Source organism: Erpetoichthys calabaricus, chromosome 16 (genome assembly GCF_900747795.2).
Source record: "Erpetoichthys calabaricus chromosome 16, fErpCal1.3, whole genome shotgun sequence".
NCBI lineage: Eukaryota > Metazoa > Chordata > Cladistia > Polypteriformes > Polypteridae > Erpetoichthys > Erpetoichthys calabaricus.
In genome coordinates this window covers 11,406,863-11,422,350 of record NC_041409.2, presented here as the reverse complement: position 1 = coordinate 11,422,350, position 15,488 = coordinate 11,406,863, and the positions used below count along the sequence as shown (strand labels likewise).

The following is a 15,488-nucleotide window of genomic DNA, read 5'->3' as shown; positions in this document are numbered from 1 at the left end:
TAATTATAACTAAAGTTAATTCAGATTGTGTCAGACAGATCAGAAGAGATATGTTTCTAAGTTCACCATTATTATGATAAACTAGTACCAGATTATAGGTGCTTTTCTTGAATTTTAATCGATTACAATTGTATAGTCATATAATGTTAGTAATAAAAAACATTTATAAACAGGTATAATTTTGTGGACATGATCAGTGTCAGACAAACTGTGATTCCTACAAAGACTAATTGTTAAAAAAAATAATAAATAATATTTTTTTGTTTGGTGCATTTCGCCTGGGAATGACTTAAACTGAACCAACTTTATTTATATAATACAGGATAGTTCTTTACTTGTTTTGACTTGGCTTAGCAGATATGGAAACAAGAATGCAATAGAATAACTGTAATATTATGGGATGCCGGTGCCTCTTGCTTTATTTTTATTTTTCCATTGTCTTTAAATTGTATCTGTGTCAACATATGAAGATTTATGGGTGAAGCTTGTCAGAAGAACCAGAAATCTCAAAATATTTTTTTCTAACTTACACGGTTTGCCTTTTATTCTTTTTTTGAACATATACAGTTTGTAATTCCACCGTCTTTTTGTAGATGCTGTTGGGTAAGCTCCTATGGTACTGAATTAATACAGAAGGGATGAGGTTATAACTACAGTTTCACACAATTAGCTTCACATAAAGAGTGATGGAGGAAGTGAAGGCTAAAAAACGTTGATTCCAAAGCATTCATCTCATCCCTTTATAGCTTTTCCGCTTTTGACTTTTAGAAGGGGCAAGTTCTCACAGGTCTTTCCAGTGCTATTTCCTACTATTTTTTTCTAGTAGATGAATGATGCTGATTGAATTTTGAACCTGTTAAAATGTTAGTGCAACACCTTACACCTTTAAAATCTGACAGATATTAAATACATAATCTGTATGATAAAGATAACATGTACGTGTTTGAGCTTCATTGTAGAAAGAGAGAGACACTTAGTTTCAGGCCATGTATGCTTGACTACCATTGCTGCTACATGAATTTAAGAGGGAACCAAAGTATTCTGTTCTCTGTTCAGAGTGTAGTTTTGTAATGCTTGTACATGAAGTCACAAGGGTTGCAACTTTTATGCCTTATTCTTTAAAATAATGTGTTGCTTGTTTTCATATCTTACAATATAGTATACATGCTTTGTATTTCTGCTATAAAGCCAACATAACTTAAATCTCTTTCAATCACACATACATTAATAGTAATGTTAAGAGTCCTGAGCACAGACTGATCATAAATACAGTACTTTGCTTTAGCACATGTAAACACTCGCATAATCTCAGTTTGACCTCTGTAGCCATTCTTGCAGATCAGCATTGAAGGGATATTAATGTCAATATTGTTGTACAAAACCGCTTCTTTTTTCAGCCCGTTTTTATCATTTTGATCTGACATTCATCACTAAGGAGAACTTTCTTTTGAAAATGAATATACTCTTTAATATGCTTGTTAGAGTGATATTCAGGTAAGTTTCCAAAATACAATTCCTTGGTCAATTCCACTCTATTGTAGCACACCAACAAACCATAAATGCTCTTCCTGTATTGTATCTTGTAAAAGTTCTTTTTACAATATCCAGAGGGAACTTATGATATTGTGAATTGCTCAGAAAGCCATGAGAGACAAATTGGCATTGGTCATTAGAATTGTGACTTTGTCAAACTATGTTTTTTGCTGTGCTTTTGCAATGTCGACTAAAATTTAACTCCTTCTCAGTTACCAATTAGCCATATCCTCATTATAATGTAAATAAACTTTGCACTGTAATCCCCTGTTTGGCTGTATGTTAAATGGTGTTTATGTGTTTATATTGTAACTGTTGTTTGGCATAGCAATTTGCCATTATTACATGTAGATGTATACATGGAGTTGTGTGTATGTTTTGAGCCTGTATTCTGTGAAGAGTGCTGTATAAGGACAAATTAAAACTCAAAATATTGATGGTTCTGCATCAGTTACAATAACTGAAGGTTTTTATAATTTGTAGTTGCTGAATGGCGATCAAATCTACAGAGCTCTGCAGCAAACCTTTTCACTACAGAAACAATATTAACACCTTTGTCGTTCCACATAGTGGGACTGGTTTCATATGTTTTTGTGCATATTAAATGTTCACTTCCTTGGATGTAGATCACTAACTGACTAGTGTCTTTTACATCCAGACTTTCATTCAAAGCTGAAGATAACATTTCACAATTATTTATTATATTGTTGAGGTTACTGTTGTCATGCTGATTTAGGTCATAAATTCTACATTTCAGCATAAGTCAATAGAATGATATATGATGAAAGGACTTTACTTTCTTCTATACAGAGTAATTTGTTTACTTTTATCAGTTCAAATGTGACAAGCTTAAATGATTAATACTGGACTCCTCCAAAGCTGTTCAACTTATAAACTAAACATTTCTCTGTAGTTCTGAAAACATGTTGTTATCTTTAGTACTGATTACTGATTGAGATTATACTTAGTTATCTTTATGCTGACCATAGTGTCCTTTTTCAATTTAGGCATTACCTATAAGCAAACAAAACACTCTGGTTTGCCCCTGAATTCTATAAAAAAATCTATATCCTTTACTGTTATAAATCTTTCAATTCTGTATACTTTATTGATACATTCTATACCAATATTGGCAGACTGTCAAACAGAGGTTACTGTTCTTGCAAATGGCTGCAGCGAAATATTAAAAATGCTTCTATGGGTTTGATTGAAATTTGGTGACATTATATAAAATAAAATTAGCCAAACCAAGTTTTTTATTTATTGATGATAATTCTGTAGCCAGTGGGTTATTCTTAGGCACTGTGTCTTTTTTTTGCTGAATGGTGACAAGTGCTCACACACAGAGGAACACACACCTGTTCTTTTCTGTACGATGCTTAAAGCATTCTATTCTTTGCATGCGCAGCATGTAAATGGCAGTGCTATATGTTATAAGTCAAAGTAAAATGTGACTCAGTGTATCTTGCTTTTGATCGAAACAAGATTACAGATCAAAGTGTTACATTCAAATCTGGTTATAGGTGCCATTTTTATAGGATGTGCTACATGGTGAAATTATATTTGTACCCAAAATTCCTAGTATTCCTACTAATTACCTGTTTAAATTCAAAATAATGCAGTTTACTGTAAAATTGTGTTTTCTAATGACCATCAGCAAAAGCCATGGTCTGTCACTAGGTAAAGCAAGAATTGATCTACTGTACATACTGACAGCTCCAGTGAACTAATAATGTTAGTACCTGGGAAATAAACAAAAAACAAATATCTTACGCAGAATAGTACTCAGTTAGACTGTAGTATTTCTAATACATCCGATTAACCTATGGCACTTTAACCAAGGCCCTTGGTGCTACCTGGGTAGCACAGTTACTTTTAATACAAACAAGTCTTTTCACAGTTGGTGACAAATAACCTGCTGTCATATAAATTGTTCTTGGAGAGCATAGGTTTTGGACAATAGTAGCCAGGCATTTGTTATAAGTGACGAGGGCCATGACGTTTATAGTTGATTTTTATCTTTTTTGCTTCTGCTTCTACTGGCATTGTCTTCATCTCACAAATAAATGGTTTACTGAAGAATGTAAACCAACTGGAATAAAAATTAGTTAATGTTCTGCAGTAAGGAAATAAGTGGAGCTGTTCCTTATGAGAGGAACATTGCATTTTACACATCTCAGGAACACAATTCATAAATGATGGTAAGTAGAAGTGTGGGTTCAGTGGTTTAATGTAAACAATCTGTAATTTTATGCACTAAAAACTAATCTGTTGTATATTTAAAAGGGGTTTAGAGCTTACACAAACTATCAGAGGTGGTCCAGATATATGTATATATTAAGACTGGCTGATTCACTATACTAAGCTGAGTAAATTTTCCTGAATGTTGCTCAAGTCAAATTTGTTTTTGTTGTGTCAAGTACTGCATATGGTTATATTTGTTCAGCATACTAGCTTTATAAACCTCACTGTAGTTACAAGAAAATAAATATATGGTATTTGATACACAAGTATATGTTCAAAATATACTGTACTTAATGTTCAAAAAATGTAAAAAGTCTGGCTTGTGGACAAAAGACAAAAAGAATCCTTTATAAATGAAAACTATTTATTTTTGAAAAGCAAATGAAAAAAGAGTGTTGATCTCAGGGTGGCCCAGCCTCTTGGGGAACCACCAACAAAGAACATTAAACATAGGTAAACATAAAGAGGCAGTACACAATTACAAAAATAAAAATATAAAATATATAAAAATTATGAAATATAATGATTCAAAAAACAACAAAACAGAAATAACACACATAAATGCAGGTTAATGTGTACCATACCATTTGGCAAGTCATATAACAGAGTGTATTCTTACTGTAAGAAGAATACAATAGTTTCTGACAATAGTTTCTTTGATTATGATAAATAATTAAAAAGAATTTTACAGCTTCTCTCATTTATAGTCTAATAACATAGCTGATATATTGAGCATTAAAAACAAAAATTGTTCCTTGATGTTTAAAGCATGCACCATAATCAATTTGTTACAACATTAGCTTAAATTAAACAATTTACAATGCTGCAATGTTTTCCATTGATACATCATCATTTCATGGAGGGTGAGTACTTCAGTTTTTATTGGTACTTGCATAACTAAATGAAATGCTTCTGCATTATCATAGGTAATGTACCACTCTCAAACTGCATTTCTTCCACAAGGCCATAGTAGGTTAAACCCTATTGTTAGTGATGCTGCAGAGCTTCTTATACAAAGTTCTCTTTCTGTACAGTATTTTACATGCATATTTGGTTAAATTTTTGTTATCACATTGTGAAAAGAAAGAAAACATTTAATATGAAACATGAATTTGCAAATATTGTTAGATTAAAATCTAGTACTCCAGCTCACAACAAACTAGGACTGTCTCTTCCTTACAGATGACAGGAACATTTGATGGTTTGAATTCTTTCTCCTTTAGGAAAAAGAGAACTAGCACAAAATAATTGACATTTTGTGTACAAGAAACTTCAGCTAAAGCACCTGCTTAGTTTTAACAAAAGTTCACAAGCAAAAGGAATAACATAAAGGGGGTAGATTTTAGATACTGGCAATATGGGATTTTACCCATTGTTAATTAGAATAGTCCTTTTAACTGTATTTGAGAACCAAACTGGATTCAGTATTTTTAGTTTGTGTGTAAAAGTTTAAAAAAATAAGTTATCGTGAAACAGCATGTTAATACAAGAACATACATAGACGTGTATAGCCCCAAGAGTTTTAAATGCATATTCTTCAAGTATATATCTAATAATGAAACATTCATATCTCATTGTTGACTGAAAGCTCTACTACAAACAACGAGGGCTCATCTCGTAAGGAATCACAATGGCCAAAGTCTGATCATGGACCAATATATGGGTTATGCACTGTAAATGAGTATTCCCATTTTCCTATGAAGACTGCTAAAATATTTGAAAACAGTATTCATGTTAAGAAAATAAGTGGAATTGGTTGAGTGAAAATATTTCAAATTATCAGATTGGCCCATTCAGTTTTCAGGATTCCAATTCATCGAAGAACTGAATTTCAATGCATAATATATTACAAAATATAAAATAATCACCATATTATCAAATTGTGACCAAAGTATCATGATAATATTGCATTGTTGGGCCCCTGCTGATTCCTACCCCTATCTTTTTTTCTATTTCTGTACCATGAAGGTCAGAGCCAATCCTGATAACATTAGGAGCAGGGTAGAAAAAAGCTGTGTGCAGGTGTTTGTGGATGTGGTGGGAAAAGTGGAGTACTCAGCAAAAGTTCCCCCACAGATATACAGTTAGGTCCATAAATATTTGGACAGAGACGTTTTTCTAATTTTGGTTCTGTACATTACCACAGTGAATTTTAAATGAAACAACTCAGATGCAGTTGAAGTGCAGACTTTCAGCTTTAATTCAGTGGGGTGAACAAAACGATTGCATAAAAATGTGAGTCAACTAAAGCATTTTTTTAACACAATCCCTTCATTTCAAGGGCTCAAAAGTAATTGGACAATTGAATCAAAGGCTATTTCATGGGCAGGTGTGGGCAAGTCCGTCGTCATGTCATTATCAATTAAGCCGATAAAAGACCTGGAGTTGATTTGAGGTGTGGTGCTTGCATGTGGAAGATTTTGCTGTGAACAGACAACATGCAGTCAAAGGAGCTCTCCATGCAGGTGAAAGAAGCTATCCTTAAGGTGCGAAAACAGTAACAACCCATCCGAGAAATTGCTACAATATTACGAGTGGCAAAATCTACAGTTTGGTACATCCTGAGAAAGAAAGCAAGCACTGGTGAACTCAGTAACGCAAAAAGATCTGGACGTCCACGGAAGACAACAGTGGTGGATGATCGCAGAATCATTTCCATGGTGAAGAGAAACCCCTTCACAACAGCCAACCAAGTGAACAACACTCTCCAGGGCGTAGGCGTATCGATATCCAAGTCTACCATAAAGGGAAGACTGCATGAAAGTAAATACAGAGGGTGCACTGCAAGGTGCAAGCCACTCATAAGCCTCAAGAATAGAAAGGCTAGATTGGACTTTGCTAAAGAACATCTAAAAAAGCCAGCACAGTTCTGGAAAACATTCTTTGGACAGATGAAACCAAGATCAACCTCTACCAGAATGATGGCAAGAAAAAAGTATGGAGAAGGCATGGAACAGCTCATTATCCAAAGCATACCAAATCATCTGTAAAACACGGTGGAGGCAGTGTGATGGCTTGGGCGTGCATGGCTGCCAGTGGCACTGGGACACTAGTGTTTATTGATGATGTGACACAGGACAGAAGCAGCCGAATGAATTCTGAGGTGTTCAGAGACATACTGTTTGCTCAAATCCAGCTAAATGCAGTCAAATTGATTTATGATACAGATGGACAATGACCCAAAACATACAGCCAAAGCAACCCAGGAGTTTATTAAAGCAAAGAAGTAGAAAATTCTTGAATGGCCAAGTCAGTCACCTGATCTTAACCCAATTGAGCAGACATTTCACTTGTTGAAGACTAAACTTCACACAGAAAGGCCCACAAACAAACAGCAACTGAAAGCCGCTGCAGTAAAGGCCTGGCAGAGCATTAAAAAGGAGGAAACCCAGCATCTGGTGATGTCCAGGAGTTCAAGACTTCAGGCTGTCATTGCCAGCAAAGGGTTTTCAACCAAGTATTAGAAATGAACATTTTATTTCCAGTTATTTAATTTGTCCAATTACTTTTGAGCGCCTGAAATGAAGGGATTGTGTTTAAAAGAATGCTTTAGTTGCCTCACATTTGTATGCAATCGTTTTGTTCACCCCACTGAATTAAAGCTGAAAGTCTGCACTTCAACTGCATCTGAGTTGTTTCATTTAAAATTCATTGTGGTAATGTACAGAACCAAAATTAGGAAAAAGCTGTCTCTGTCCAAATATTTTTGGTGCTAACTGTACAGTATAGAGAACATATGGAGAACTTTTTATGAAAAAAAAAAAACTAAACTAAAATAAGTTTCCAGTAAAATGATTTGGGTGTTTTTTTCATTCTAGCAGGTCAGGTACTGTTAATAATTCTTTAAAACATGAGTATTCTTTATGTCAGTGTTAAATGTAGTGGGGGGATACCACCCCATATACTTGTCAATCAGGTAAATTGTTGGTTGTCTTCATAGACACAAATTCAAAACATAACTGAGCTGAAACAGAAAATATGACTTTTATATATCTAGTAGGCGGGTTCATGGGGACCTGAACCAGAAGTAATGTCTTAGGATGTGTGTTTATGTGGACCGTAACCGGAAATTATGTTTTTAAGGGGCTGGTTCTTCTGATGGTCTGCAGACGGAAAGAGGAGAAAGTATTAGAGTACAATGCCAACCCCTGGTCCAATCTGTCATTGTTTGATTATGCTGTTGATTTAGTTTGTACCATTTTCAAGATTAAAACTTTGTTCCTTAAAATTTTGTGAAATGGTTAAAGCCTTATTGTGGTACTGCCATTGATTCAGGTCTGATTTATAAGAATGATAATCAGCAGTGGTGATGTGAAAATGAAAATGTAATAAAAGTACTTGTTATTTGTCCTAACTTTTGTACTTTTGGGTGAGGGTATCCTCTTAACATTTACATAATGAATATAATAAATAAATTATGCTAATGGGGTTTTCTTATTAAAGAGAGTCATTTAAAATTAGTGGCATCTGTGCCCTGGGGGGAATTTATTCTTTTAATGAAGTAAACATCTGAATAGCTTTTCCTTTTAAGTTCAGTTGTTTGCTGATCTAATACAAGAACAGCATTCCAGCTTCAGTTGAACTTTCTCCAATAATAATAATAATAATAACAACAGTATTAATACTTTCTAAAAGGAAAGACGTATAAAGAAAAATAAATACAAATTACATGTAGGTACATGCCAGATAGGAACAATTCTCTTTTAGTATAAAATAATTAATTTAGTGTGTACTTATCCTGCTTTGTCACTTATTAAATATTTACAAAGTAGGCAATAATAGTAATAATATTAATCCCTATGAGCAATAATAGACATGACATTTGAAAACACTTCACAATAACTACAACAATTTCAAAATGAGTCATATTCTACCTAGGTTTATTTTATTTTAGTCTGGGCAGTCTAGGTTAGTTTACAAAAGGTGGGTTGCATTTCGGGTTTGAATTTTATTGATTACTGTCTGCCTGGTGGGACAAGCGGCATAGACCATATTCTAGAGTACTAACTCTTTTAAATAGTGGTAATGATCAGGTTTCATTTGAACAATGACAGCCTGTACTGTATGGAAGCTTCAAATTTATCGGGATACGTTTTTCACGTGCAGGTCATGTCACTGGAATGTGGCAAAAACAAAGCTCTGTAACATGTAAATGAAGGAGCCTACCTTTTGGAGATGGGTCGGAGATGATCAGTGCACAATCTGAGGTTTAGAAAAAGTTTAGCAATAGATGTATGGAAAATGAAAAGTGCATTTAATAATGAGCAAGTAACTGAGTCAGTCTAGCTTATCTAAAGAAAAACATGCTGTTTTTGTAGTCCATATGTGACCGCTGTAGTTTATTTTGTTTATTTATTGATACCACCATGCAGTTACAGTAAGTCTCCTGAAAAAATAATCTTCTTTCAGCAAGAATACTCTTAAAAATAATGGTTCTAAAATGGCACTTTACTAGGTTTTGTGGTGAAGGGTTGTTTACATATGAAATTGGTTCTCTGGGTTTTAAAAAGGTTCCTAATATGTGAACAAAATTGAAATCTTTAAGGTTTAGTAGGCTACCTAGTAAAGTGCTGATTGGCCAAAAAAAATTAACTTAGCCTATTTATTTTATGCAGCAACAAGTCATTTTACAAATAGGAAACCATTGGTATTTTATAAAAATGTTATAAACAATAATTATGGAACATATTGCGGATCTAAATAAGAACCATCTTCATTTAGATGGTTCTTTTGGGAACTGAAAATGGTCCCCCTATAATATTGCTCTGAGAAACCACTTTACCACCTTTAGTTTTAAGAGTGAAGGTGTGTTGTAGATACTTATGGGAACATAGTCACATTTCCTATTTTCTAAATCACACTATGTTTCAGAGTTATGTTCGTATAAATTATTTCTCTGCAATAAATATGAAATGCCATTTTTTGTTTATATTTAGTATAAAGGGAAGACAAATAAAAAATGAAATATATCTCATTTGCTGGCTGTGATTGTCTAGCATATGTTGTGCAGAGTTGATTAAAGGTATGAGCTTAGTTAGTATGGTGTATGAAGTTGTTAATGGCAGTTAACAAGGCAGAAATAGCATGTAAAGACTTCCCTTTATAATAGACCATGACTCACGCTGTGTATGCTTTGCTCTTCTTCAGCTCTTAACCATTCATTTGGAGATATCCTGCAAGTTTCACAATACATGGTGATGCTTATATTTTCCATTATAATGTATATTATTTTCCTGTGTCACCATCTGCACACAGTGGGCATAATTTTTAAAAGATGGGTAAAGGTTTACTAATTACTGCAATACAGACTAGTTTTATTCACATTCACAAATTAAATAGTGCAGATTTTCTCATGTATATGTTTATTTTTGTTGTAACTGTAGCTCAAATACTGATTGATAAGCAAATATTTTATTATTTGAAAAAATAATCCATTCAATTTTATTCATATCTGATTAATAATTTGTTAATTATTTTTAGTCATGACATTATATTTGCAGATTCACTAATTAATAGCAAAACTAAAAGTTTTAGGTTAGGTTGTATGTCTAATGCTCAGCTTTGGAGCCGTGGAGAGCAATATGACAATGTGAACTAAATTAAAGTTAAGAATACTAGCATTCGTCTTTAGTGGATGGTTGATGAAGCCATTGAAATGAATTTCTAATTCTCTTGTCTTTTCTCTTTTATACTGAGTAATGGAAACAGTAAACTTATTCTAATAGTTTATTTTGTTCTGTTTAAGTAAATGTTGAATAAAAAAGACAAATAATACATGCACTGGAAAAATGGTGGTTTATATTTAAATATAAACTACTGTATATTTAAAAAATCTGTAAAATTATATGTAAACTAGGGTATATTCAATTTTGTCCATTCAGACATAAAATATATTGTTTTTACTTACTTATTTCCCCCATATAGTTATACGTGAGAAGTGTGGACTTTTCAAGTCTATTACCACTGTGTTTGAATTGAAGCCTCACAGTACAAACTGTATGTTTATAACAAAGTTTAGTAAAATGGGAATTGCAGACTGTTAAACTTAAACAGAAAGCCTTTTGTTATTGAAGACCTCCTGATTAAAAGGATGTTTTTTACATAGGTTTTTCAAATTATCAAGGTTACATATGCACCTCAAAATTGGTGAGAAATTTTTAATTATAGCTTTTAGCTGATATTTGGTCAAAAGTTTAAGCATTCTTTTGCCATGCTGAATTTGTCAATGTATTATGGTTTTCACTAGTATCCACACTTTTTAAGTGACATATAATACAGTATAAAAGTTTGAGTAATAGTCGCACAGGCCATAATAAAATATTTACAGAGCCAATGATAAGTTACAGAGCCAATGAAAATCCTCAACGTGTCAAGATAGGAAACCAGTTAGGTAGCAATCCGGCATTTGATACTAGCTTTCTATTCGTCTGATCTTCATTTAAAAATTCAAACAGATCTGAATGGCCTAAGTAATGTTCTTAATTTAACTAAAAGTTAGGCTGATCCTACATTATCATGATTGAAAGCATGAAATCTACTGTAGCATGGTGCTACAATATTTGAAATCCAATGGCCAAGAATGACTTTTTTTTCACTTTTTTCCCTAAAGAGAGTGATCTGTAATGATTTAGATCCTTTCTTGGAAGCTTTTGGACAGCAGTATAATCCACATGAATTGCACTTGTTCATCGATTTTGCTTTGCTCCATAATGGAAATAAATACCCATTAGGACATGCTTACACAAGGTGGGATCATTGACAACATCATAGTACTACTGTGTATCCTTTTATCTAAACCTTCACCATTCTTTACAATCATATGAAAAAGTTTAGGAACCCCTCACAGCCTGCATAATAATTTACTCTACTTTCAACAAAAAAGATAACAGTGGTATGTCTTTCATTTCCTAGGAACATCTGAGTACTGGGGTGTTTTCTGAACAAAGATTTTTAGTGAAACAGTATTTAGTTGTATGAAATTAAATCAAATGTGAAAAACTGGCTGTGCAGAAATGTGGGTCCCCTTGTCATTTTGCTGATTTGAATGCCTGTCACTACTCAATACTGATTACTTACAACACCAAATTGGTTGGATTAGCTCGTTAAGCCTTGAACTTCATAGACAGGTGTGTCCAATCATGAGAAAAGGTATTTAAGGTGGTCAGTTGCAAGTTGTGCTTCCCTTTGACTCTCCTCTGAAGAGTGACAACATGGAATCCTCAAAGCAACTCTCAAAAGATCTGAAAACAAAGATTGTTCAGTCTCATGGTTTAGGGGAAGGCTACAAAAAGCCATCTCAGAGGTTTAAACTGTCAGTTTCAACTATAAGGAATGGAATCAGGAAATGGAAGGCCACATGCACAGTTGCAATTAAACCCAGCAGGTCTGACAGGCCAAGAAAAATACAGGAGCGGCATATGTGCAGGATTGTGAGAATGGTTACAGACAACCCACAGATCACCTCCAATGACCTGCAAGAACATCTTGCTGCAGATGGTGTATCTGTACATCGTTCTACAATTCAGTGCAATTTGCACAAAGAACATCTGTATGGCAGGGTGATGAGAAAGAAGCCCTTTCTGCACTCACGCCACAAACAGAGTTGCTTGTTGTATGCAAATGCTTATTTAGACAAGCCAGATTCATTTTGGAACAAAGTGATTTGGACTGATGAAACAAAAATTGAGTTATTTGGTCATAACAAAAAGCACTTTGCATGGCGAAAGAAGAACACCGCATTCCAAGAAAAACACCTGCTACCTACTGTCAAATTTGGTGGAGGTTCCATCATGCTGTGGGGCTGTGTGGCTAGTTCAGGGACTGGGGCCCTTGTTAAAGTCGAGGGTCAGATGAATGCAACCCAATATCAACAAATTCTTCAGGATAATGTTCAAGCATCAGTCACAAAGTTGAAGTTACACAGGGGTTGGATATTCCCCGGACTTGAATATCATCGAAAATCTATGGGATGATTTGAAGCAGGCTGTCCATGCTCGACAGCCATCAAATTTAACTGAACTGGAGAGATTTTGTATGGAAGAATGGTCAAAAATACCTCCATCCAGAATCCAGACACTCATCAAAGGTTATTGGAGGACAGCGTCTAGAGGCTGTTATATTTGCAAAAGGAGGCTCAACTAAGTATTGATGTAATATCTCTGTTGGGGTGCCCAAATTTATGCACCTGTCAAATTTTGTTATGATGCATATTTTCTGTTAATCCAATAAACTTAATGTCACTGCTGAAATACTACTGTTTCCATAAGGCATGTCATATATTAAAAGGAAGTTGCTACTTTAAAAGCTCAGCCAATGATAAACAAAAATCCAAAGAATTAAGAGTGGTTTCCAAACTTTTTCATATGACTGTATTAGTTAGTAAAGCTCTTTTGTTTCATATTTTTCATTTGTGGCTGCTAAAAGAGCACTTCTCGATTCCACACAAGAAATAAACAAACTTTTTTTTCTTTATTAATTACAGGGTTACCCAGGTATATTTGAAGACCTAGTATTTATTTTATTAACATAACTTCATCAATCCTGGTTAATCCAATTCAGGGATGTGGGATACCAGAGCCTATCATGGCAACACGAGGCTCAAGGCATAATGTCCTAACAAGCAGCTTTTAGGAGTGTTGTAGAACAGATTCAACAACAATTCACATTCAGCCATGTATGGATAACTATGGGTGATATGTATGTTTTACTAAAGCACTGCACTGCAGTAAACACTGTCTTTTTGAATACATTCAAAATATTTTAAATCAGTATCTTTAGTAGTTTCCAAGCTGTGGCTAATAGTTCCCAAATTGTTGCTGCAACAGGTATGCACATACACATACAGAAAGTCTCTTTTGCTTGTAAGTTTTTTGAGTGGACTGTTTGTTTCACTGAATGTATGCAGTGATGGTGTTTGGGCAAATATTGACAGCCTCGCTGAGATAAATTTGTTTCTTATAACAAATATGTTTGTTCAGTTAGGAAATAAATACTGTACATTAATGTTAATATATTTTTTTCAAAATTATGCCACAATTTTTTTACATTTTCTTCCAGATGTTACCTTTATTGTTTGAAAAGTACAATTTTAGCTTTTATTAAGCAGTACTTTGTACTTTACCACAGCTTCTATCAGAAACAAGCCCTGTGAATTAACATTGTCATAAGCGACCTCTCTACATCTGTATTTGTCATCTGTTCATAACCTGTGTTCTTAATAATTAATATTGCCATTGATTAATTTGCTTTATCTGAGCTTTTGTAACAGCATTAGACAGTTTTATTTGTTTTACTAAAGGACAATATACTTGCATAAAATTAAAATTCTTTCAAAAAATCTATATTTCTTGGCAAAACGTTTTGCGGTTTATAAGAAACAAAAAACATCTGAAAACTTCAAGTGATCTACTGATTTTATAGTAGACTTGCGTGAAATCCAATTCCATTTATTTCCGTTTTTTTTTGTACAATATCATGCTTTTCCATTTAGAAGGTCTTATTTACGGAGATATTATTTTTACAGGTGTAGTATACTAAAATAACACAATAAACCCCAAAAACACTATACTAAATATAACAGCAACATACATTGTAACATAACATTCTCAAACCACACAGTCCAGTTCAGGGTTACTGCTGGACAGAAACCATTGCAACAGCACAAAGCAGGAAACATCGCAGAATAGGTCTCCATTTCATCACAGAGCCTTCTCACACTTGTACTCACATTCGCACAAGGTCGATTTTGAAACCCCTAATAATCTGGTAAGCATGTGTTTGGGGACTTGGGCATGGGGAGAATGTTCAAACATATAGGTAATGGCTTGGTACAGGATTTAAGTCCAGAATGGTATGCCTATACTGTATTGTAAATGCAAAGATAAAAGATATATAAAAAGTGGATAGTTTTGAGTAGAAACAACAATAGGTTTTGTACAGACTGTTATATTTACTTTTTTTTACAATAAGATTTAAACAAGTTCATTTTAAACTCTTTATGTAGAATTCTATCTATCTATCTATCTATCTATCTATCTATCTATCTATCTATCTATCTATCTATCTATCTATCTATCTATCTATCTATCTATCTATCTATCTATCTATCTGGGATTCATACATATACTTTTCTTAATGTATTTTAGAGAACAAATGTTTTAAGAGATTACATTAATGTATACTAAACATACCCTCATTAGATTCAAGCAGTCAGATGAAATAGAAGTGTTCTGAATTGATATAACATATCTTAACTGTGCTTTATTAAATTACTTTTGCTATATATAACTGGCAGCCTGTGATTTTGAACTGGATAAGTGAGTTAGGAAACTGATGGATGGATATAAATACATTTACTCTGTACTTTTAGAAGATATTTCAAAAATGTAATTTTACTTAACAAATTTGAAAGTTGTGCTCACAACTATCAAAAACAATTATAGGAAATAATTTCATAACTGAGTAGTAGAATGACTTTTTACTTACTGTTTAGTTATACATTTCTAACTGAAAATAATTCTTATCCACTGGTTAAACAGATTAAATCATTTTTTTTCTTGGAGCACGTTTGAAACTGTGTCTTGCCATACATATAGTGATTGGAGACAAATTGGAACCTTAACATTGGCCCCAACCCCTTAACATCTCAGGCAATGTGAGACCCTTCCTCAGCTGTACCTTGTCTGAATGCATTTTAAAATATGTACATGTGT

At 33.7% G+C, this 15,488-nt stretch overlaps 1 protein-coding gene across 2 annotated transcripts in view; it reads left to right on the top strand.

Moving 5' to 3' along the window:
• Positions 1 to 15,488, top strand: part of foxn3 (forkhead box N3) — a 287,971-nt gene that overhangs the window by 4,152 nt on the left and 268,331 nt on the right. Inside the window, exon 1 of one of the 2 annotated variants that reach the window (XM_028822126.2) lies at positions 3,591 to 3,734. The exons of the other annotated variant lie outside the window; for it this stretch is intronic. The gene's annotated coding sequence lies outside the window, so the exon portion shown is untranslated. Of the gene's footprint in view, positions 1 to 3,590; positions 3,735 to 15,488 lie in introns of those variants that run through there. 2 annotated transcript variants of the gene reach the window in all.